The sequence below is a fragment of the Chiloscyllium punctatum genome, chromosome 15 (assembly GCF_047496795.1).
Source record: "Chiloscyllium punctatum isolate Juve2018m chromosome 15, sChiPun1.3, whole genome shotgun sequence".
Taxonomy (NCBI): Eukaryota; Metazoa; Chordata; class Chondrichthyes; order Orectolobiformes; family Hemiscylliidae; genus Chiloscyllium; species Chiloscyllium punctatum.
In genome coordinates this window covers 44,595,035-44,620,643 of record NC_092753.1, presented here as the reverse complement: position 1 = coordinate 44,620,643, position 25,609 = coordinate 44,595,035, and positions in this window count along the sequence as shown.

Below are 25,609 nucleotides of genomic sequence, written 5' to 3'. Positions count from 1 at the left end.
AAACCACTACTTCACACTTAATTGCACGAAGACAACTTAAAGGAAAAGGTGAGCCAGACTTCTGTTTCTTGTGTGTCACTGACTTCATCGAAGGTAGTACATCAGTTTTAAAAGTTTTCTGATGAAAAGCATTACTTTTGTGCAGACTTACTTGAAGTGGGAACATGCCACAGAACAGCCAGAGGCCAGACAAACTGTAAACATACCATTGACCTAAACATCTGAAAATCATAAGATCTAGCTCTTGCCTAATCAGTAACACCTCATGTCATGCCTTCTGCTTTGGAAAACTGTATAAAGTCCTGAACCCATTTTATTCTCTGACCAATTATTAGTGGGAGGATCCAAGATAAAAGGATCTAAAATTATAACATGGTATTCCAACAACTATTTGTTTTGAGTTACTTGCACAAAATAACACATTAATGTTCAATAATTAAAAGGATTTCAAGATACTTGCATATTCATCAGTTTAACTGTATCATAATGTTGAAAGAAGTGGCTGCAAAACATAATATTGCTGCACTGATGCTGCATCGTGCACAGGAGTAAAATAATGAGTACTTGAACTACACATAGGCAAGTAGAAAATATAGCTGAGATTACTTGCCTGGCAGACTCAATGCAAGCAGTAAATTTAATAAGTACTTGAAACTACTACTTTGTGCCAAGTGAAAAGAGAGTGTGACTTGTGTGAAGCTTCACTCAAACATCAGAACCATCAACAGAATTGTAACTGCATTTGATAACCATATTCGGTGGACAATGGAAGAAAATGATGAATTGAATTATGTATTGATGCATTTCTGATAATGTATGCACTACCAAAATGACACATACACTGCAAGTGTCATGACCTGTTGCACATTGTGCTGTTTTAGGTGACTATATTTTTGTTGCATCAAATTGTGAATTTGTGTTTCATCCAATGTTTTGTAAGCACCTACGGCTGAATGGTTTGATAACACCCAAGTGAATTTTTCTCCCTCCAGCTGTGATATTCTTCCAATGGACTAATTCACTGCTCAATAATCTCTCTGCAGGAGTTCCTCAGGTTAATGTCCTCAGCCCAACCATCTTCAGTTGCTTCCATGACCTCCCCTCCATCGTAGAAGTTCAAAAAGTGGAGATCTTTGCTGATGATTGCACAAGGTTCAGCACCATTTGAAGTCCTTGGACACTAAATCAGTCCATGTTCAAATGCAACAAGATCTGGACAATATTCAGGCTTGGGCTAACAAGTGGCAAGTAACATTTGCCACACAAATGCCAGGCAATGGCCATCTCCTATAAGAGACAATCTAATCACAACTCCTTGTCATTGGTGTTACTATCATTGAATTCCCCACGATCAACATCCTTGGAGTTACCATTGACCAGAAACATAACTGGACTCATCACAAACAGTGGCTACAAAAGCAGATCAGAGGCTAAGAAGGTACAGAAGCCTGAACACACACATACCAGCCAGTTTCTACCTTACTGTTGTTACAATACTGAATGGACTCTCAAACTCTGAACATTCGTCAGTATCGGTGTTTTTGTTTTTGCCGCTGCTTACCTATTATTTACTTATCTATGCGACTTAACTCTGTGATCTGCCTGTATTGTTTGCAAGACAAAGCTTTTCAGTGTGGCTCAGTACACGTGATAATAAATTCAATTTAATTCAGGAATACTGTGATGAGTAACCCACTTCCTGACTTCCCAAACCCTGTTCACCAGCTGCAAGATGCACTGCAGAAATTTACCGGATCCTTATACACCTTCCAAAACCATGACTATTTCCATCTAGAAGGTCAAAGGCAACAGAGACAAGGGAACACCATCACATGCAGGTTCCCATCCAAGCCAATCATCATTCTCACTTGTAAATATAAGACTGTCCCTTCACTGGCGCTAGGCCAAAGTCCTGGGAAGTCCTCCCTAATGGGCACTATGGTAAACATACAGCAGGTGGAGTGCAGCAGTTCAAGAAGGCAGCTCACCACCACCTTCTCAAGGGTAACTAAGGATGTGCAATAAATGCTGCCCACTCAGCGATGCCCACAACCCACAAGTGAATATAAAAAAGGAATACATCTAGATAGATATTCTTTTGACAACTTTAATTTCAGAAACCCCTACAATGAAATTATGCACAATTATGAATTATTTCAATTAGGAGTCTATTTAACATGCTGTCACTTTATAAATCACAGAGTGCCAATTTATCACAGATTGGGCAAATTATTTTGTCACAGATCATCAGGAGTCTTTGGAACTTTGTTCCTGTAAAGTGATGAAAACAGAGTCCTGAAATATTTTTAAAGAAGAGGCAGATGGATTTTTGTTAAGCAACAGAATGAAAGGTAGGATGAAATCAGAGGTAGGAGAGCATGCTGATTTGAGTCATGATTTTCTTTTAATGATACAGCAGGCTCAGGAGGCTGAATGGCAATCTCTTGCTACCAACGCATAAATACCTTTGCATGACTCGAAGTTAAACTGTTTGGAGTTATTACACACTTGTGTACAGGTCAGACTTGGCATTTTCATTGCTGTTGCAATCCCAACTGATGTTATTACTGTACAAGTCTGGAGGATAGTGGGTTAGTGTAGGTTAGGTGGGCTTTGATCGGCGCAACATCGAGGGCCGAAGGGCCTGTACTGCGCTATATTCTTCTATGTTCTATCCCAGGCTTAAAAACTCATTGTTCTTGTGCTAACCAAAACAAAACACAAACACACAATTTTACAGATTTGGTTTTAACAATAAAACAAAATTTATAAAAATACAGTACAGATATAATAATCCAAACTATTTACATATAATAGGGTCAAGATTTAGAAAACATGAGAAAACATTCACCCATTAATTCCAAAAATACTGCTTTACACGAGAGAAATAATTTCCTTCCCTTTCATTTAAAATTAATTCCACCTGCAATTCCCCTGCATGAAAATCAGATAACCTCTACCTTGAGGCTTCATACAACTAAGTTATACTTTTTCAGCCTCAACGTACCTGTTCAGGGTTTTAACCAAACACTTCTGGTCTGATAGTTTAGAAGTGAACACTTTATATGCTGGTAATCCATTTTATAACAGTTCTATACTATTTTCCATCTTTAGAAGCAACTACCTTACACATCCAGCTTCAGCCAAGACTTCTGCAGAACTGTCAAACTGAAATTCAAAAGCTTTGCCCCAATCTGTGGGTGTTTGCTCAAGTCAAAAGGAAAACACTTATCTTCTGATCCTCTAATCTAAAACATCTAACGCATGATAGTTTACTATGATCACTCACAAACTCTTCCAATTAAAGTAAAACCTCATTACTCCCCAAGAAACATCTCTATAATATTGTGTATTAAAAAGAAATCATCATGACCATAGAAGTACTTAAAAGTAATATTTCCTCTAAGCTTTGTGGCTGCAGTTATGTGCAGCTGCTCCTGTGCCTCACATAGCATTCAGTATCAGTATGCTGCTTATGGCTCTGAGTTCAGATTTCAGAACTCATTGCCACACATTGGGCTCAGAAGCCCCTGTAGCTGTTAAGAAATTTAGAGAGAACATTGCTTTCAAGTAACTCACTGAACCCCTTAATAGATATGGACCAAAATTAGAACTCTGAAGTAAACTATGTATTAAAATATTAATATCACATATCTCTTGTGAATGAAATGAAAGCTAATTTCCTCTAACTTAACTCCATCCTCTGTCTACTTATCTAGACCCTGCCTAGCTACATCTGAGATTTCCCTGATACCCGCTGCCATATTGACAATTTCCAGTTTCCTGGTCCTAACTGCCTCCTCTTTACCATGGATGTCCAATCCCTCTACACCTTCATTCTCCATCAGGATGGTCTGGGAACTCTTGACTTCTTCCTTGATCAGACCGGAACAATGCCCATCTACCACCAATCTTCTCCACTTGTCTGAGCCTGTTCACTCACTGAACAATTTCTCCTTTAGTTCATCTCACTTCTGCTAAGTCAAAGGAGTGGCTCTGTGCACTTGCATAAGTCTCAGTTATGCCTGGTTCTATATAGAGCATGTGGAAAAAGTCCTTTCTAATCCTACACTGGCCCCCTCCCACAACCTTTTTTTTGAACATCAATAACTGTTTCAGTGCTACTACATGCTCCAGCTGGGATCTTGAAAATATTTTTCATTTTGCCTCCAATTTCCACCCCTCTATAACTTTCACATGTTCATCTCTGGCACTTCCCTTCCTTTCCTTGACCTCTCCGTCTCCATTTTGGGGAATAAACTGTCACCTACTACAAAGCCACTAACTCTCATAACCACCTTCACTACAGGTCTCTACATCCCATGTCCTGCAAGAATTCCATCACATTCTCCAAGTTCCTTGGTCTATGTATTAACTGTTTGGATGATGCCACCTTCCAAAAACAGCGCTGCTGAATGGATTGTTTCTTCCATAACCGTGGATTCCTGCCCACTGTGGTTGACAGGGGCCTCAACTGCATTTGACCTGTCACCTGTACTTCACCTTTGACCCTTCCCATCACTCACAACAGCATGATTGTGACGCCTTTGTCCTCACTTTTCATTCAACCAGCCTTCGCATTTAAAGGATCATCCTCTACCATTTCAGACAACTCCAGCACAACTCCACCACCAAACACATCATCCCCTCACTCCCCCATCTGCATTTTGCAGTCATTCCTCAACCACCCAAAACCATCCCTCTTGCCATGTACCCGCAGAAGGTGAAACATTTGCCCCTTCACCTTCTCCCTGCTCACCATCCAAGGCCCAAAACAGTCTTCCCAGGTGAAGCAGCATTTCACCTGTATCTCCTCCAGTCTTATATATTGTATTTGCTGCACCCAGTGTGGCCTACTCTACATTGGAGAAACAAAACAGAGACTGGGTGACTGCTTTGCAGAACATCTCTGGTCTATGCACAAGTATGACCTGAAGTTCCTTGTTGTTGGTCATTTTAACACAGCATCTTGCTCACTTGTCTGACCTTGGCATGCTGCAATGCTCCAGTGAATCACAGTGCAAACTGGAGAGACTATATATCTCACCTTCAGACTCAGTCCTTTACAATCTTCTGGGCTCAATATTAAGTTCAACACCTTCAGATTGTGAATCTACTTCCATTCCTTCCCTTAGTTTAGATTTACATGTTGCATTTGGTCACCATATCCTCTCTTCCCTTCCTCAACTCCAAACTGACTTTCTTTCCTGTTTGGCAGTTAGACGCAGCATTGTTCTGCCATTCTCACATCCTGAACACTTAATCCGTGCTATCAGCAGCCTCTCTCCAAAAGCACTCCACAGCTCCCACCCCATCCCCCACCACTCTTGCACAAAAGCTGCCCCCACCACACTTCACGTTAGCTCTGATGAAGAATTATCCAGATTTGAAACTTTAGCTTGCTCTCTGTGGATGATGCTTCATCTCCCTGTGACTTCAAGTACTTTTTTTGTTTTCAGTACAAATTCTAGCATCTGTCGTGTTATGCTCCAAAAACCTCATAACTGGGGCTGATGATGAAATTCAAAAGCCATTATTGGTGGTATACTGAAAATTAAGTGGATATGGATACATGAGACACACAATGTAGGATTATTAACTCACTTCACCTACAACTAATGCTGCATAATGCTGCAGAAGTAAATCATATACCTCCTTAACTTTTCTGAACGTAACCACTAATCTTTAATTAATTTTGTTGAAAACCAGCTCATCACCCTGTACATCATATTTGTCTTGCTACAAATTATTCATTTGCAAGACTATATATTGATTCTTCCAGATTACCTGTTGGTAGCTTGGCTACTACACCATAAAACATTTGATAACTGTGTGCATTTTAAGTTAGAAGTTGAAAACAATGGCTGTTATTCCTGTTTTATTCATTTTTTTTTAAAAAGATAAGGGCATCATTACCAAGGCCAACATTTGACTTATGCTTATTTAACAATCTATTTTTGTAACAAGGGAGATCAAAATTCAGGAATGAAACTGAAATCCTTTATTTGACAATTGCCTGGCTGGGCAGGACAACCATATTATGGTAGTTCTAGAAATGCTCAATCATACGAAGAATCAGTTACACTTGATGCATCAGAGACTCTAAATTTTATAATCTCTCTGCAGCATAGAAAAGTTAATGAAAAAAGGTCTCTTGGTCTTTAGTTAAGTTGTTATTTAGATAGAGATTCCAACCTTGCACACCTTTATGACCATTCGCAGCTCACAAATGTTTTTTTTAAGCAAATCAAAAGTCAACTGACTGCTATTAATCTTTCAACTATATGCAAATGAGAAGGCTCAGCATTCATTTAACTTGCACTGAATAAAGCAGAAGATAGAAAATATGGGGAAAGGAAATGAGCCTTCTTGCTGCAACAGCACAGAATTATTTTAGTTATTAAGTCATGAGTTTTTTCAAAAAATGAAAACACCACAAGTTAAACCTCGCTTTTTGTTTTTTAATAAGTACAATTGTAAGCCCAAATTAAGCAACATTTCTCTTAACTTATTGTGTATCTCTGGCAAGTCTTAGTAATGCTGAACCAATAAGTACAAACAGATTCGTTATGACTAGAGTGCTAATGTAACACTTCAAATCTTAACTTTAGAATAATTTTGAGTTTCTTACCCAATACACATATTCATTGCAGAAAAGATCATGGGGAAGTGGGGGTGCTCTCAATACATGTAACTGCTGTTAATCTAAATGTTTCTCAATAATATTACGGTCAATGGGGGAAACAAAAGTATCAAACTACATTCTGAAGGAGGGTCATTGGACTCAAAACATTAACTCGGATTTCTCTCCACAGATGCTGCCAGACCTGCTGAACTTTTCTCGCAATTTCTGTTTTTGTTTCAGACCATATTGTTTTCTATCTAAAACTAGTTCAAGTAATGTATGAAAAAAAAACAAAAATCACTCACTCACTGAGGGGCACTGTGAACCCAGCAGCAGTTGTTTGAAGTAGGTTTTACAAGGTCAAATCATTCAAATGACAAACCAAGTTTTCCTTTGTAGATGACACAATGTATTGAAAGAAAATGTGCAACATAAGTCCAGCCTTTTCAATAGCTTGTTGAATGCAATAATACTAACCTGTCATCACCATGTGTCAGATCCTTCAAATACCAACAACACATGGCCATCACCTGTTGACTTGCTGCAAACCCTCTTAATCAGCTACCTTTCAGACACTCTGGTACATTTAGCTATTCTATATACGGTGACAAAAACATACACAGTAAAATGTTCATTGCAATCAGTTTTTCTTTTTATTAGCATATAAAACTGTTCAATAGGATCCATCAACAGAATGGTTTCTTTAATTTAGAGTTGAGGTTTGAGATGTGGGGAGAGGGGGAAAGTGAACTACAGAACAAAAAGAAAAAAGAATTTAGTAACTGAACTATATTGCATGTTTTATGAACTTCTCCAAGGGTACAGGAACTCATCGTTCATCCAGAAATGTTATACACCTGCCGTACAAAACTTACATTTATATACTGCATTTTAGATGCTGAAAATGTCAACTCGTTTTGAAGTGATGAAAAATTACATCATACAGTGTATGGCAACGTTCTCAAAAATCTTATAGTAAGTAACAAATTAATCCATTGTCATAGGAGTTGGTGAAACTTGCCAGACAACAGCTCTGACTTTCTTTGAACTACTACAGAATTCTTTTGCTTAAATCAGAGAAGACAATATTGTCTATTTCCCAATCAACCACATCCCAACCCATCTAGCAATGCCAGGTTAGTGAAGCAGAGGGAAAATTATCTTCAATTACACAGTCCTGACCAAAGCATGAGAATTCCAGTTAGGTGTCACCATTTTCTGACATTCTCAATCATCATCTTGCCAAACTTAGTGAATGTACGAAAAAAAAATAACAACCAGGCCTTCAAGGAATACCTCCTCAGAGGAATAGGAGCAGGCTGTGTGCTGTATTTGATGAACTGGAGTTCTGTGCAAAAATGAGCAACACAGTCATCTATTATTTCTTCCCAAATACCAGCAAACATTCCCATTTATAGCCAGATAAAAAGGATTTAAGAAACAAAACAAAATGAATTTTGTTTGTGTAGCTTTTCTGAAGTTTATTTGGAGAACAGCTTTCAGATTTCAAATAAGTGTGCAATGACCATTTTCTTTGGACCTAACCAGATAATAGATCCTAGCTCTGTCTACCCAAGTACAATTTGAATGTCCAAGTAAGGTTGCTGCTAAAGAGAACAAAACATGGAATCCCACACCTGTCTGACATGCAACTAGTGATCATCTGCCTCCTCTATTGCCTGAAAAGGCATAGATACACCCTAAGGAATACTCACATCAAAAAGATAATGAGCTTGCTAACGACTACAGCTGTAAAGTGACAAAAACAGCAGCTCTACTATAATTAGCCATTAGGTTGGCTCTAACAAGTTTCAATGACTTCCCCTCCACGAGGCCAACACAAAACTCAAGAAAATTCAGGGGATTCAACAGTGCCTAATGACAAACATAAATCACTTATTCAGTAACCAGTCATAATGCTTTCTTTTGTCATAGTTCCAATGCCAACAAAAACCTAGTTCACTCTCAGAAATGACCTAAATTGTTTGATCAATATTGAGTCAGTGCATAGTTATGATAACATAATACTACAGATATTACATAGTATTTACAACAGTGAATTTGACCAACGGCCCCAATAGGTCATGCCAGCTTTGTGCTCAATGTGAACCTCCATCAATTTCCTCTAAAACGTAGCTATGCAAGTTGCCTTCACTCCTTGTGGCAATAAGTCTACATTCCAATTTCAGGGTTAAAGACATTTCTTCTGAATTCTTTTTCTGGCTTTATTAGTGACTAAATTATAAATATGACTCTTTAGTTCTGATCTCACCTACATATGGAAGAGTGTCATTAAAAGCCCAATGCAGCAACCCATTTAATACAACTAGGTCTGATGCTAAAATTAAGCCCTGCATTGTATCTTTGCCAATACCCATGACTATGTAAGTCAGATGAAATTCAAACATAATTCAAATTGGCAGCACATTCATCTCTGATCCAGAAGGTTCTGGATTCAAGATCCAATTGAGACTTCAAACTTTGGAGGACACTTCAGTGCAGTACACAGTAAATGTCATACCATTGGAGACAAATACAAGCCAACTTTTCCTGATAAGCTGGACATGAAAAGTTGTGTGTCACTGAAGACAGCAACACATTTATTGAACATTCAACACAAATCATCACTTCTAAATACATCTGAAACTAACCAATCATTTCCACCATTTGTGTTTGGTGGAGCACAGCAGACAAAAAAAAACACTTCAATCCATATGAAAGCTTCCAGATATCTTATGGAAGTGATAAAACATTAAGGAAAGATTCTTTATTAAAGTATGTTTCTTAGATTTCCTTATTCTCCTTTATAATTTATTTGATCCCAGTCTTTAACAGACATGTGCTCACATTGCTGTTCTCTTCCTTTACACATACTGGTGGGAGCTCCTTAAAACTAGTTTTATACTTCCCATAGGAATAACTGAACACAAGTAAACCAAATCAACATTTTGGTAATCATTTGCTCGTTTCTAAAACTCTAGAAAGCCTCAAGTTTACTATTAACCTTGGCAATAAAGAAGCATCTTTAATGTAAAACTATTCTAACCTTTTTATTTAGCCATGATGGGCCACTTTCTTCACTGAGTTTTAATTTCTCTGAAAGTTAAACACTTACTATTTTTCAAAACATTTTTCATCCAACCATCTATTAATGTAATTCTCAAGCTACCATTGGTAAAAAATTGTCCATGTATCTGGAATGCATCCCATGAACTCAAGTCCAAAGTTCCCATGGTTATTATTTTCCTTTTGTTATGAACTCATTTTTTGTAGGTAAAACCTACAAATTACTCCTTCTAGTTGTTTTTCCACCTTCTTGTTTTCAAACTCTTCCTATGCTGATTTTACTTCCAATTCTTTTGATGCTAGATCTTTCCTCATTTCTGGAGTTCTCAGAGCCCAGCTCGACTGTGAAGTGGGAAATGCCACTGAACTGCCACTCCACTCCTATGCTCACAACCCCAATCTCTTCAGAAGTGTGACAAGAGAACAAATTATGCCTATTTGTGTAACACTAGCTGCAATTAAATAATTTGGAAAATCTGTTACAAATGTTCATGGAAGGGATAAAGAATTAATTTTACTGAATGGGTGAGTGGATGAATGAGTGCATAGGTGGAGTACATCTCAATGGAACAACTGTCTTTTCCCCAACAATAGTACTTAATAAATTGAAACCTGTTTCCCGTACCACTCAGTCATATTATATACACATATATATCTGTTTTGATATCTGAAGAGACTCATTAAACAATTAAGATATTCCAAATTCTAGCTAATAACTGAAAGAATGGCATGTTACGATTTCATGTTTTACAACTTCTATTGTAATAAGAGACTAAGAGCCTGTTTAAACATCATTTCCTTTTCGTAGGCATCTTATGTTTTAAACCACAGGGACAATGTTGCATTTCATAAATCTATCATTAAGACAAAAGCCTGATCCAACAGTCCAAGTCATTCCAGAACAAATTTCCCATAATCTGTCGAATACTGCAGGATGTATTTCTTCAAGTAGTGATTATTTGCCTCTTACATGTGGCCTGGAAGCTCTAAGTCAAGCAGTGTTCTTTTTGTCTCTTCTGACCACATAGGACCTCTGACCAACAGAAATCCATTGACTTATAAGAAACCTTCGGAATGGATTTCAAAAAGTGATTCCGATGTAAACAGAATCCTCATGGTTAAAAATCACACAACACCAGGTTATAGTTCAACAGGTTTAATTGGAAGCACACTTCATCAAGTGAAGGAGCGATGCTCCGAAAGCTAGTGTGCTTCCAATTCAACCTGTTGGACTATAACCTGATGTTGTGAGATTTTTAACTTTGTACATCCCAGTCCAACACCTGCATCTCCAAATCAAGAATCCTCATGATAGGTCATAATACTTTAGGATCCATCTGTTATATTTGCTGTCACTGTTCTCTTTCCTTGTAGAGATCTGCAGGGGTTACTTGGTCTAGTGCAAATGAGAAAACCAGCTGGTAGTTTGACTAAAATAGACTCCTTGCTCAAGACAAGATAGAATTTATTGTATGATAGCAATCCAGTATAAATTACATTGGTACAGATTTTGTTACTGAGACTATGAGAAATATCTTGATGCTCTGTCTTACTCTTTCAAGATCTAAACAATGTTCATCTGCTGGAGTCTGACAGACCTCATACTGAGCAGTGCTTAAGTGTTGAAAATAATTTTGTGCCCTGTCACCTATGGTAATGTAAAACATAATCGCATTTCTACCAGATTAAAAAATTAATTAGTTATCTCTCTCAAAGTGACCACGCAAGTAGATAGGATGGTAAAGAAAGCTTATGGTATTCCTTGCCTTTATTGGTCAGAGAATTGAGTACAAGAGTCAGGAAGTCATGTTGCAGCTTTGGTTAGGCTACACTTAGTGTTCAGTTCTGATCGGGAAGGATGTGGAGGCTTTGGAGAGGGCTCAGAAGAGATTTAACAGGATGCTGCCTGAATTAGAGGGTATGAACTGTAAAGAGTGGCTAGAAAAACTCAGATTGTTTCCTCTGGAGCAGCAGAGGTTAAGGGGAGATTTGAAAGAAGTCTATCAAATTATGAAATGTGTAGATAAGGTTGACAGTCAGAATCTTTTTTCCCAGAGCTGAAATGTATAAAACTGCATTTAAGGTGAGAGGGGGAAATTCAAAGGAGATGTGGGGGGCAGTTTTGTTTTAAAACCTAGATAGCGTAGATGTCTGAAATGTACTGCCAGGGATGGTAATAGAGGCAGATATGATAGGGGGAAGTTCAGAAAATCTTTTGATAAGCACATGAATATGCAAGGAATGAGGGATATAAACCAAGGGCAGGCAGAAGGGATTAGTTTAATTTGGGGTCATGTTCAGCAAAATTCATGGGCCAAAGGGCCTTTTCCTATGCTGTACAGTTCTAAATTTTATCCTTGATTAAACTTATTTTTATCTTCAGAATTGGACAGGTCACAGTGCAACTGCTTACAAGGAAATGCCAATGATATTTTTCTACAGCATTGAGAAACTCAGCAACTACTCACTGCAAACCAAGAAGTTCCTACCACCAACTCCAGTGTAAATAGCTTCCAATTTCTTCTCAGTAAAACAATCCTTCTATTGTTCAATAATTCAAGAAACAAAATACTCAGGTTTACTGTCAGGCAGATTTCAGAACAAGTCACAGGATCACCAATAATTTATCAATTTTAAGATACAGTTCCAAAATATTAATAATTTTATAAACCTCAATCAGAATAAATTCAGTGGCTTGATCTGATGTTAGTTTCCCTATTCCTCAGTTAAAAATACAAATATTAGAGTCATAGAGATGTACAGCACGGAAACAGACCCTTTGGTCCAACTTGTCCATGCTGACCATTTATGCTAGCCTGATCTAGTCCCATTTGCCAGCAGTTGGCTGATAGCTTTCCAACCCTTCCTATTCACTTACTCATCCAGATGCCTTTTAAATGTAGTAATTGTACCAGCCTCCACAACTTCCTCTGGAAGCTCAGTCCACATACGCACCACACTCTGCAAGAGAAAGTTACCCATTGCGTCTCTTAAAATTTTTTCCCTCTCATCCTAAACCTGTGCCCTCTAGTTCTGGACTACCCCACCGCAGGGAAAAGATCTTGTCTAGTTATCCTAAACATGCACCTCATTTGAATTTTTTTACTGAACTCTTTGGAGCCTAGCCTCTTAAACACACACTTGTTCTCTCCTTCAAACTGAAAACTATCTTTTCCATTCTAATTTCTTCACGAGTCACAAGGTGATAACTTCAACCCAGGGCTCCAAAATGTAGTTCAAGACTTCTGATCACATTTCAGTGAACAGCATTTATCATGCCAAATGAGAATTATCACAGCACAGAAGGGTGTAAAGATAAACCCAGTTATGACAGGGCAATCAGTTTAATTTAGGTGGTGGAGAAAGTTTTAGAAACAAAATCAGTAAAAAAAGTCTTGGTCTCTTTGGAAAAAGCAGTTGATTCAGAAGAATTAGCATGGACTTGCTAAAGACAAATATTGATTAACTAACTTGCTATAATTATTTTTGAACAGGGTTGAAGTGGAGATTCCATAGGCTTACTGTTGTTAATTTAGTGTATGTGGGCTTCAGAAGATTTCTGATATAGTGTTATACAATGGACTTGTCAGCAATATTAAAAATCATGGAATTAAAAAAAGGATAGTAGCAACATGAATACAAAGGGACAGTGTTTAATGATCTTCATTGGGTTAGGAGGAGACGCATTTAAAGTAGGCAAAGAATTACCATTAGAGCCTCTGCAATTTCCATTCTTAATATCTTTTAAGTATCCTTGGATACAACTAATTCGGGCCTTGTCAACACTGAATTGTAGGCATCCATCCAATATGTTTTCCTCATCAATTTATCAAACCATTCAAGTATCTGAGCTACTGTGTTTTTCTTCTCCTCCCCCCCCCCCCCAACTCCCCCACTGTAACCTAGGCAGTATCTTCTTCCTTAGCAAAGATAGTGAATCATAATTCAATAACTCAGGAGTACCCACTAGGCAAAAGTTCTCTTTTGATCCCTAATCATCCCCAATTCTCCTTATGTTAGTCTTATATTATTTGTTTCTCTGCTCAAAATTGAGATTCTCTTTTTATATTGGCCATTGGTATTTTTTAATAATCTCTGAGCTACTTTTATTGGCATTTTCACTTTTCTTAAATCATCATTCAGGAAGCTCTGGATTTTATTTGGCCTATCTTTTCCCTTATTAGGAATATAACAGTGCAAATTATCTCCACTTTAAAAGTTAGCCAGTTGTTCAGATGCCTATCAACATTGGTTTCCAATTTACATAGCTCAGGTCCATTCTTACTCCTCTGAAGCTTCTATCCCAGTTAACTAATACTACTCTGGATTTTTTTTTTTACCTTTTCCATGATCAAACCAAATCTTATGATAGAATGATCACTTTCTCCTAAATGCTTTGCAATTGAAGCTTGATCCACCTGGTTCATCTCATTTTTAAAGGACTTTGACTAACACTGTCCCTTTTCTTACTGAACTGGGAATATACAGCTGTAGAAAAATTATAAAATTGCCTTCAGAAAATTAAGTCCCTTTCTACCCTTTATAAATTGTACCATCTCAATCTATATGCAGATTATTAATGTACTGCATTATAGCTACTCTATAATTCCTGCACAATGTAATATTCTTGATAATTTGTAGCTCTACATCTTTCACACTAGCTGGCCACCTGCAGATGACACAGAGCAATTTTTTTCCCTTGGTTTTAGCCAAATGAAATCTGTCCTTGATCTTTCTGGCACATCTTATCCATTTCATCAATGCATCTACCTGTAATGAACAGAAACAGGCCTTCAGCCCATCGAGTCTGCTTCAGGGCTGATCTAATCAACTTTGCTTTTCTGAGTTTCTCCCATAAACCACAATCTCTTGAATTAAATCAGTCCACCTCAGCTTAGAAAACATTCAATAACTCCACCTCAAACTCCTTCCCTCTTCTTTCCTTCCCAACTTTCCTGAATGTCTTATTTTGAGGAATATTGTGACAACATGGCTGTGAACCCTCCTGTTAATTAAACCAAATACCCAGAAAAGCTGACCTTACCTCAATCTGTTAAAAAATGGAGTGACAGAAATCCCAAATTCCACTATTTGAAGAAAATAACATCAAATTATTTTTAACTCTAAAAGTGAATATTAAACAACAACCATTCGCAAGTCTAATCTCCCCTTTATCTTTTCTGCTTATTACCTGCCTCCAACTCTATAACAATGTGCTGTTCCAATAAGACGCTTATGAAAATCACATCAACTTAGCTTCAAAAGCACACTGTGCCACTGTCATCCTCTGTGACTTCACTCTTGCAGCTACTGAATTCCCTGGGTCATCTTCTTTCTTTTTACTGAGTGTATGTTTCATGCGAAAAGGTACCTTTCATAAAGAGCAATTCCTTGGATCTGTTTCAATGGCAGTTGCTCTATTCCCAATTTTCAAAATATTCACATGTTCATATCCCCAATATCAGATCATCTCATTGGTTTGGTGTTGGCAAAATAATAAATTCAAACTTGATTGCGTTTTAGTATCCTGGGGCATAATTGGTTAAATTTGAATTGTTGTCAAAACAGCAACCAACTCAGGTATCCATTTCACAGCCAAATGTTACATATTTTCAATTTTCCAGTACACTCTGGGACTGCCATCTAGTCTTATGCACAGGTGTTTGTTAGCTCTCAGTTCAGAACAGCATTCACTCTCTTAAAAGGTACAGCACACACCTTCAACTTCAGAACAATATTCAATGCCTTTCTTTGAATGAAGACTGTTATAGCAATCAGATCACTTTTCCACATTCCAGTCTTCAGCTGTAACACAATAATCTTGAATAGCACACTCCTGGATGCACAGAAACCCTGACTTGGACTTCATTATTCACCTTCACTTTGAACATATGTAATAAAAATTATTTCCTAATATAGTACAGTTCATTACTCCTAGTATTCTGAGTGATTTTCTTCGACCTGACTCTTGCAGAACTCTCAACTTTTGCAGCAGCCAATTATCCGACAGGAACTTAGTCTCAGGTTATCCAGGTTCCATCATCAGCACAGGCTTTCTTATTATCTCAGGAATTGAAAGCCCTCTCTGCTGTACTATTTTCCCCAGTCATGTATTTATCCATTCTACCATTCTATGTCTAAACTGACTTGCATATAACACTGGAAGTATTCCAATGATTACTACTTGAGATTTCCAGTTTTTTGAAATCCTATCCAGTTTTCTAAATTCTGATAGAAGAATGTGGTCAGTCAATTTAGCTATGTAATTTGTACTAACATGGAAAGGAGATGCAAAGTGAATACATAAATTATGTTATAGTTTGATTCTTTAATTAATTGCATACATATTTTGGTTTGAGTTTATGAGGATGTTTAACAATTGAATTTGCCATTTTTCTGGAGTCATGATTTTTAAACTAGAATGCGAGAAAGGGCAGTTCCTGGACAGATAGCGAGAAAGGCCTTTCATTGACAGAGTTTAATATTGAAAAGCATTAGCTTTCTTGCAGTTCAGAAATATCACATTTTTTCTTGCTTAAAGGGAAAAACACATAGCTTTCTAATCTTTCAATTTCATTTTGCAGAATACTTAGTTGAGATTAGATATATGAATAGCTTGTCTGGGACAAATAATTCAGAACAATTATGAAGAAAATGGTTAGCATTAGGATTTTAGTTTGAAAATTCCAGACTCGAATTGTTGTTAGAATGCTGAAGTTTTTGTTTGAAGCTAAGAATATTAAGCTCTGTTGTATGACTTATCAAGGAAGAAGGTTATTAAGCTTTCAAAGCTTGAAATGAAAAGGAAGGGTTAATTTAATTTGGATGAAGAATCATACTCCAGTCCTAATATTAACTCACATTCTCTCTCCACAGATGCTGAGAGACCTATTAAGTTTCTTCAGAATGCTCTCCATAGTCTGCTCTGCTAGAACGTGGTAGTTCCATTCTCATGCAACCCCGTGCTATAAGAAAATTGTGTAATAACAGCACCATTGCAACTAATGGGGCTGGAATCACATTATAACCAATACACGCTTTAAAAGTTCACACTTAGAAACAATGTTCCCAATTCAGCAGTTGTGTTAAAGTGAATTCACAATGACCTGTACTTGACAGAGGAGGGAAGCAAATAGGTCAAGCATAATTTCAGCTTAAATGTTCCTTGTGGGTTGAAGAAGCATATTCCTGCTCTTGTTGACAATCTAAATAAAATCTTTAATTGTTATAAACAGCTTTTTCTGGTCCCAGGTCATTTTTTTCCCTTTATTTAACAGCTAGGAAAGCAAAGAGGTTTCTCACTCAGCCTTAATAAGTTAGTTGCTTCCTACTTCTGCTTTTTGTGAAGAAGGTTCCAGCCGTGTCCTTGCCACCTGTTCAGAAGAGCATGTCAGAATCGCAAGCTGCCAATCTGTGCAGTACTTCAACCTGGCAATACTTGCAGGTGATTTTGCTTGACTGGTTTCTGCAATGTGGTAAAGATTTAAATTGTCATTCTCAACCCTTGAAACAACATTGTTTTGAACTTCAGTGGATAGGATATTTAACTCTCAAAATTGTGTCCTTATTTAAAAGGAGGTAAAACATTGACCAGGAATTACCAGCTGTTTAAACAACAGGACTTGGATATGTGTCATAAAGCATAGCTAGATTGGGAACATGAATGAAAGATACTAAATCAAAGTGACAGCAATGCTACAATATGCTACATTTGCCCATCAAATAATTACCATGAATTCTGTAAGCATTTCCTCTGGCATTTATAAATCAGCCAGATAGCTGAAGAATGGGTACTTGTTTTTCTTTGTCAGTTGTGGTACATTCAACAGTAGTCAAGTTATTTTTTTTTAAAAATGCTTATGTGCTGCCACAAATACTTCAATGTATAAGTGCCTCAAGGGCCCACATGCTTTCATATGGTCTTTTGGATGAGGGTATCCATCTCTGGTCTAACAAGAAGAGACTCTTGTAACCAACATGTGGTTAGTTCAAGAGATGTAGTAAACTATGTAGATGTTCCAAGGATGTCATATATTTACAGAGAATGTTCACAGGACTTGATTTTGGACCGGACTCCTTCAAGAGTCTTTGTCTTTCATGACATCACGCTGGTGGAGCTTATGACATTCCATTTAGACTCATGCAACATCTCCTGTAAACTTATCTTTGTTTCATTAAATGAACAACCAGAGGAAGTGGTGGGTGCAGGTACAGTTACAACATTTAAAAGACATTTGGATATGTACATGAATAGGAAAGGTTCAGAGGGATATGGGTCAAAATGAAGGCAAGAGACACTAGTTGGCTTGGAAAAACTTGGTTATCATGATCAAGTTGGACCAAAGGGTTTGCTTCCGTAGTACATGACTCTGACTCTGCATAACTATTTGGGCCCATATCCCCCTCAACCCATCCAGATGCCTTATTCTCAAAAGTAAGATTTCAGAAAGACTCTGAACTGTATATTTTGTCAAATTAAACCATGAGCTCAGCATTTTGTATTTAATGAATTTTTTCTACATCTGCAGTTCTTTATTGCAGAATTGTGAAATCATGTTAAGCTGTTTTCACCAACAGTTTAACAAATTTATAAAATAATATTTTCAATATAAGGTATTGGAGCCATAATGTCTCAAAAAAAAAGTGATATCTACAGAAATGTTTTGTTGAGACAGACTCAAATCTATCGAGTCCCAATTACAACACATTCTTATTGGAGCCAGATTATAGTGCCAGTTTCAGAATAATGTGGGCCAGTTATATCAAGGGACAAAAGCTGATCGTAAAAGGCTAAATATGTTAAATAAAGAAACAAAAAAGTTTGTTAAATAAAGAAGCAATGTCCTGAATTAAACCACATAGGGATGTGCATCTCCTTTAAATTTTGTTCCAAGTCCCTTTTGGCAGCTTCCTCATACCCCTTACTTTCCATCGCTATTCAGTACCCTGTTTGTCAGTCAGTAGAGTCACAGACTTACCTAATTACTTCTTTGTACACAAAGATTCTGACAGGTTAGACACCAGCTCTAATTAATGTCTTCAGAAGTACTGGCAGTGAGAAAAACACTTAACATGCCCTATGTTCAACTCCCACTTTATTTTTATTGGAACCATGTTCAGACTCCGTCTGGTTACACCCCACAACAAGCTCACCTATAACCTAAGACTGCTCCACTTCACATTACTGGTCTGTCAATCACATGTGGCAACTTCGACGATAAGCATGTGTTTCAGAAAAGGCAAAAAAGCTATCACAGTACTTAAGTAATTGCTGGACAATGTTGAGACTAGCTATTTTGCTTCTCAAATTGAAATGTGGCTTTTCAAAGAAGCAACAGAACATAACAGCAACTGTAGAAAGTTGAACTGGTTCTTAAAAGAGAACTCAAGCGTGCAAATCACTCGATAAGATGGCATGCAACTATGCCAACAGCAAGTAGAGAGGAAATAGCAGTTGGTCTGGCCATAATATTAGGGAATTGATGGCCTAGTAGTATTACCATTAAGTGCTTAATCAGTGACCTAGATAATTGACTGGGTGCCATGGCAGATGGTGGAATTTGAATTCAATAAAAATCTGGAATGAAGAGTCTAATAATGACAATGAAACTGTTGTTGATCGTTGAAAAAAAAACACTATCTGGTTCACTAACGCCCTCGAGGGAAAGAAGTCTGCCATCCTTACCTGGTCTGGCCTACACATGACTCCAGACCCACAGCAATGTAACTGACTGTCAAACTGCTCTTTGGGCAATTAGGGTTGAGTAATAAATGCTGACCTAGCTCTGTTGAGGCTGAGTGGTAGCCTAATTAAAACTTTGCTTCACTAAAATAGACAAGCCAGTCATTTGTCAGGTTCTGGCTTGATAGACCACATACAGTTAAATAATACTATGTGTGGAAGAACCAAGGTTAAGAAAGTAAATGGTTTAAATTGAAAAATAGAAAAAATGTTTGCTATACTAGCTTCAACATAAACCCAGCAATAAGGATCAAATTCACTGAAGGTAGATAATGATTCTAAACAATGCAAGTCTTTTCCTTTGTCCAATCAACAGACTACAGCCATACAGTCAGAGATGTCCAGCATGGAAACAGATCCATTGGTCCAACTTGTCCATGCTGACCAGATATCCTAAATTAATCAAGTCCCAGCATTTGGTCCAGACTCCTCTAAACCCTTCTTATTCATATACTCATCCAGATGCCTTTTAAATGCAACTGTACCAGCCTCCACCACGTCCCCTGGCAGCTCATTCCATACATGCACCACCCTCTGAAAATGTAGCCCCTTAGGTCTCTTTTATATCTTTCCCTTCTCATCTTAAACCTATGCCCTCTAGTTTTGGACTCCCTTAGCCTGGGGAAAAGATATTGGCTATTCACCCTATACATGTCCCTTATGATTTTATAAACCTCTATAAAGGTCACCCCCTCAGCCTCTGATGCTCCAGGGAAAATAACCCCAGCCTATTCAGCCTCTCCCGACAGCTCAAATGCTCCAATGCTTGCAATATCCTTGTAAATCCTCTCTGAACCCTTCCAAGTTTCACAACATCTTTTCAATCACAAGGAGACCAGAATTCCAACCAAATCTTTTTTAGATTAGTTTCTAAAGTTTTTAGACATACTCATTCTGGAAGGCAGTTCCTTTTTGAGTGTCACTAACAAGCATGTCATAACCAGACACAAGCTGACTGATATTCTCATAGGTTTTAATCTGTAGTTGGGCTTTTCTCATAATAGGCCTACTTGGTCCTCTCTAACTTTGCAGATCACCCTTATCCTCTTTCTACACATACAGAATTTAGGTTTTTTTTGGCAGTTTTTAAGAGCATAACTCTATCCTCAGTTATCTTCACAGCAACTACAGGGTTTTCTTGTTTCTAGAAGTTTCTCAGCTGGATCATAACGTGAAGGCATTGTTGGCTCTGCCTATGTATTTTTACAGGCAACCTGAAAATAAACGTCTTACGTACTAACATTTGAAATCAAAATCCACTTTTGAACTCTAAACAGAACTGATGATAATGATAATGTCGGTAACACAGGGCAGAATTTTTCCATTTTCAGGACTTTGAGGTTGATATTAATGGCAGCCAGTCTCAGGGCTCGAAGCAATTTTTCTCCTACAATATTCTACTTTTCACCACAGAATAATGGAACTCATCTTTAAAGACACTAGCAGAATCATGCAGCTGGAAAGGAGGACACACTTACCACTGCTGGAACATTTTAGTGTTCATGCTGCTTGTGCCCTATTTAAAGCCCAAACACAGACCACTTTAGATCCATACTAGGGTACTTGAACATGGCCCAGAGGAAAGCAAAGCTTGTTTCCAGTTTCACAAACAGGGATCTACCAAGACCTCCAGATAGGTGGTGAAGTGGAAGACAGTCCTTTCTTCCAGCTGAGCAGCGACACTGCAGACTGCAGCTCAGTCAGTGATGTGTCTCAAGTGAAGCAGAATGCCCAACAGCGTAGGAAGAGGAGCAATGATTCCCTCATTCTGCAGTAGCAAGTGCCACCATCTTCTCTCTGCTACCACACTTGAGGCCACCACTCACTCACCACCTCTCACACGGGTCATGGGCTACAATGCTCAGTATAGTATACATCAGGTACAATCAACAGCCTCCCCCAAGTCCTTGTCCCAAACTTGTGACCATTCCTACCTTCTGCACTTCCAAGTTGTTCATTGGGTACACTTCTCGGGTTTGTGCATCTTTGTCGAATACTCTTCATTTAAACTTAACCTTACTTTTGTCACATTGAGACAAACTAGCCCACCAAACCAGACTGATGCCTCTATAACATCCTAATTAACCTAGCTATCCAGACAGCTTGCACTGACTTGTAGATTTGACTGAGGTCTAACCCTTGAGCTGCAAATGGATTATTTGACTCTGTTCAGACCAAAATGTCCAAATGACTAGCCAACCCTCTGGACAGGGACGTACTTTGGCAACACCCCTTGAATTACTGTAACCTTTAAAAGGTAAAAACAATGACTGCAGATGCTGAAAACCAAATACTGGATTAGTGGTGCTGGAAGAGCAAGCAGTTCAGGCAGCATCCAACGAGCAGCGAAATTGACGTTTCGGGCAAAAGCCCTTCATCAGGAATAAAAATCCTGATGAAGGGCTTTTGCCTGAAACGTCGATTTCGCTGCTCGTTAGATGCTGCCTGAACTGCTGTGCTCTTCCAGCACCACTAATCCAGTATACTGTAACCTTTACCTCATTAAGGGCTGCTACCCTTTGACTATCACTCATTGCATATGTTTCAAACAAATGACAATGTATTTGACACTAATACGACATAGCATAGCACCACACAGACATATCTACTCCCTGGCTATACACTGTTTCCAACCACAAGCTATCCGCCTCTCCTTTTGTGCTAAAAGGTAATGCAAGCCACAGAGGTTGCTCGTCTGTAACTAAGCACTAAAGAAAGCAATGTGACCCACAGAGAGGCTGGCAATGAATAAATCAGTGAATGTGCACTAACATAGCAACATACTTACTTAACGCGGAGGCTAGTAATGCCCAAGTAAATGCAAAGTCAGTGAGTGTCAGCAAAAGCATTCCAAAAGCCCCAAGATTCATTGTGTAGATGCATGTATGCCTTCATGTACAACGTGACCTGGCAAAAGAACACAAGTATCGAAGGGTCCTTGAGCTCCAAAGTAAAAAGTGTTGAAGGACTAAAGTACTGCAAGTGTTGACCTGAGAGCAATTATGATGTGGGGAGGCTGGTGATTTATCAGCACTTACATGCGTGGATGTCGAGTCTCAGAGGATAGTGGCCATGGAGCATGCACAGATGTTTTTTGTGCAGAAACAGTCAGATGATAGCTGGGAAAAACATTTGACAAGCTGCAGCTGCGGAGTACTGACTCTGATTTATAAGCTGGGAATTTCATTTCTCAGTGAAAGAGAGGAGCCTTGGAACAAGAAACAGAAATTGCTGGAGAAACTCAGCAGGTCTGGCAGCTTCTGTGGGAAGAAAACAGGGTTAATCTTTTAAGTCCCAGAGACAGAGACAAAAGGGAGACAGAGTCAGAGAGCCAGAAAGTGAGTGATATGAAAAGGGGCAGATGAACAAGGAGAGAATGGATAGCAGGTCACGAAAGAAGAAAAGTTGAATAAGGCAAAGATAGGGCTAAGAGCGAGAAAATGGGTTAGCTGTGCTGAATGCAACCCACGTAAGCTGATAATGGGTCGAGGCTATGACTCTCTGACTCTTTGACTCGGAGAAAAGAGCTAATGTTTCGAGTCAAACTCACCCATTGTCAAAACTTTGACAAAGGGTCAGTTAGACTCAAAACGTCAGCTCTTTTCTCTCCTTACAGATGCTGCCAGACCTGCTGAGATTTTCCAGCATTTTCTCTTTTGGTAACTGGAAGCTCAGGGTCATTTTTGCAGAGAGAACATAGGTGTTCAGCAAAGTGGTCACCAACATGCATTTTGTTTCTCCCATGCAGTGAAGATCATATTTTGAACAGCAAATACAGTAGTTTAGACTGAATGAAATACAGGGTAAATTGCTGCTTCATCTGGAAGGTAAGTCTAGATTATTGGATACTAAGGAGGGAGAAGGTAAATGAGTAGATATTGCACCTTTGTGATTGCATGGGTTGGTGTTGTAGGAGAGAATGGGAGAGAGGGGAGACATTGGGAAAGGAGGAGTATTGCAGAGGGAATGGTCCCTGTAGAATGCTCACAAGTGAGGAAAGGGGAATGTGCCTTATTGTGGCTCCCCATTGCAAATGGCAGAAATGCGGGCTCACCATGCTTCAGATGTGAAGACTGGTAGGTGAGGAGCAGATGGACCCTTCCCATTTTTGTGAGGGGGAAGGAAAGAGGGGAGGTCAGAAGTGTGGCAGACAGGGCCCTTAACTGTGTTTGATCCATCAACCACAGAAGTGGGGAATTCACAGTGGTGGAAAATTGTGGACATTTCTGAAGCACCAGACTGTGGAAACTGGCATCGTCAGAACAGATGTAACAGGGAGACTGGGAGAATGAGGTAGACTCCTTACAGAAAGTAGGTGGCAAGGCCACTGTGCAAATTGATGGGTTTCTAATATATGTCATATAATCCCTACCGTGTGGAAACAGGCCATTTGGCCCACCAAGGAGAAAAAGTGAGGACTGGAGATGCTTAAGATCAGAGTCAAAATGTGTGGTACTGGAAAAGCACAGCTAGTCAGGCAGCAGAGGAGCAGGAGAATTGATGATTCGACCATGAGCTCTTCCTGATGAAGAGCTCATGCTCAAAACATCGACTCTCCTGCTCCTTGAATGTTGCCTGATCAGCTGTGCTTTTCCAGTACCACACTTTCCTCCATTTGGTCTATCAAGTCCACACCGACCCTCCAAAAAGCATCCCATGCAGTCCCAACCCTATCCCTGTAACTCCACAGTTTCCATGGTCACCCACCTAATCTGCACATCCCTAGACACTATGGGAAATTTAACAGAATGAATCCGCCTAAACTGCACAACTTTGGACTGTGGGAGGAAATTGGAACATCCAGAGGAACCCCACACAGCCACAGAGACAATGCTCAAACTCTACACAGATAGGTGCCAGAGGATGGAATTGCACTGAGTCCCTGGCACTGTAAGGCAGCAGTGCTAATCACTGAACCACCATGCAGCCCTATATATCGGTGGGCAACCTATCCAAGAAAAGGCAATAGATGCTGAAGAAGGGAAGAGAAGAGTCTGAGATGGACCAGGTGAAGGTAAGGACAGGGTTGAAATTGGAAGCAAAATTGATATTATTTTCCAATTCTGAACATGAGGGGGAAGCTGGAACCATGATGTCATTGGTGTATCAGAGGAAAGTTGTGGGGAAGGACCTAAGTCAGTTTGGAACAAGCAATGATCCACAGATCCCACAAAGAGGCAGGCATAATTGCAACCCGTGTGGGTACCCATGACCACAGCTTTGACCTCTGGGCTCCAGCTCCATCTATCTACTCTCCTCTCTCTACCATGCAGAGAAGATAGAATTTTAAAAATCAAATTCAAAGACTTTAATACTCAATAGAAAAATACGTCCTGTGATGGTGAAATCAATGATAAGGGATTATTGATCTAAAATAATGATAAAAGTAGCAAAATTGCTATTTCTTTAATGATTATTGAAACATGGAATGGTCTACCACAAAAGAAATGAAGCAAGAGATAAATGGTATACTGGAAGTCGTGGTGAGATGGGGAAACAGCTCAGCAAGCTGAACGTGTTCATCTGTACTGTACATTTTTCTGGTTATAGGATTAACCTTCTGAATGCTGTAAATTTAAAAAAAGACAGAAATTTCAATAATTTCAATTATTAGTTACAAACATGCTTAAGTTCGTTGCTGCCATGAGTCTGGTAGCACAAATGGTCTCAAATTGCTAAACCAAATATTACTCATAAATATGCTATCACTCACTCCCTGTTATTACTTAACTTAGCATTAAAAAAAAAAGCCACTTGTAACTTGCTTTGAGACAAATTCATTTGGAAGGTAATGGGATAACAGAGGTCAAACAAGTGTAGCCAATTAATTTCAGACATATATTTGACACCAATATAAGTTAAGTGTAGTGATGTTTATTAATATAAATGTTCACAGAATTTTACTTAAAAATTCAAATCATTAAATGATGCACACACTACATCAAGACAACTGTGCATTGACGGCCCAATTTCAACCATATGAAATTATTTAACTCAATATTGAAAAAAAATACTTCAACAAATTAGTGTTTTACTCGCTTAGAACAATTGCATGAAGCAGAAATAAGAAAAACCTGAAGATCAACTGAGCAATGTAATCGGTTAGCTTACTATTTCTATACTTCAGGCATCACACCCAGGAGCAAATAAAGTCCAACATAAAAGTTTAATCTGCC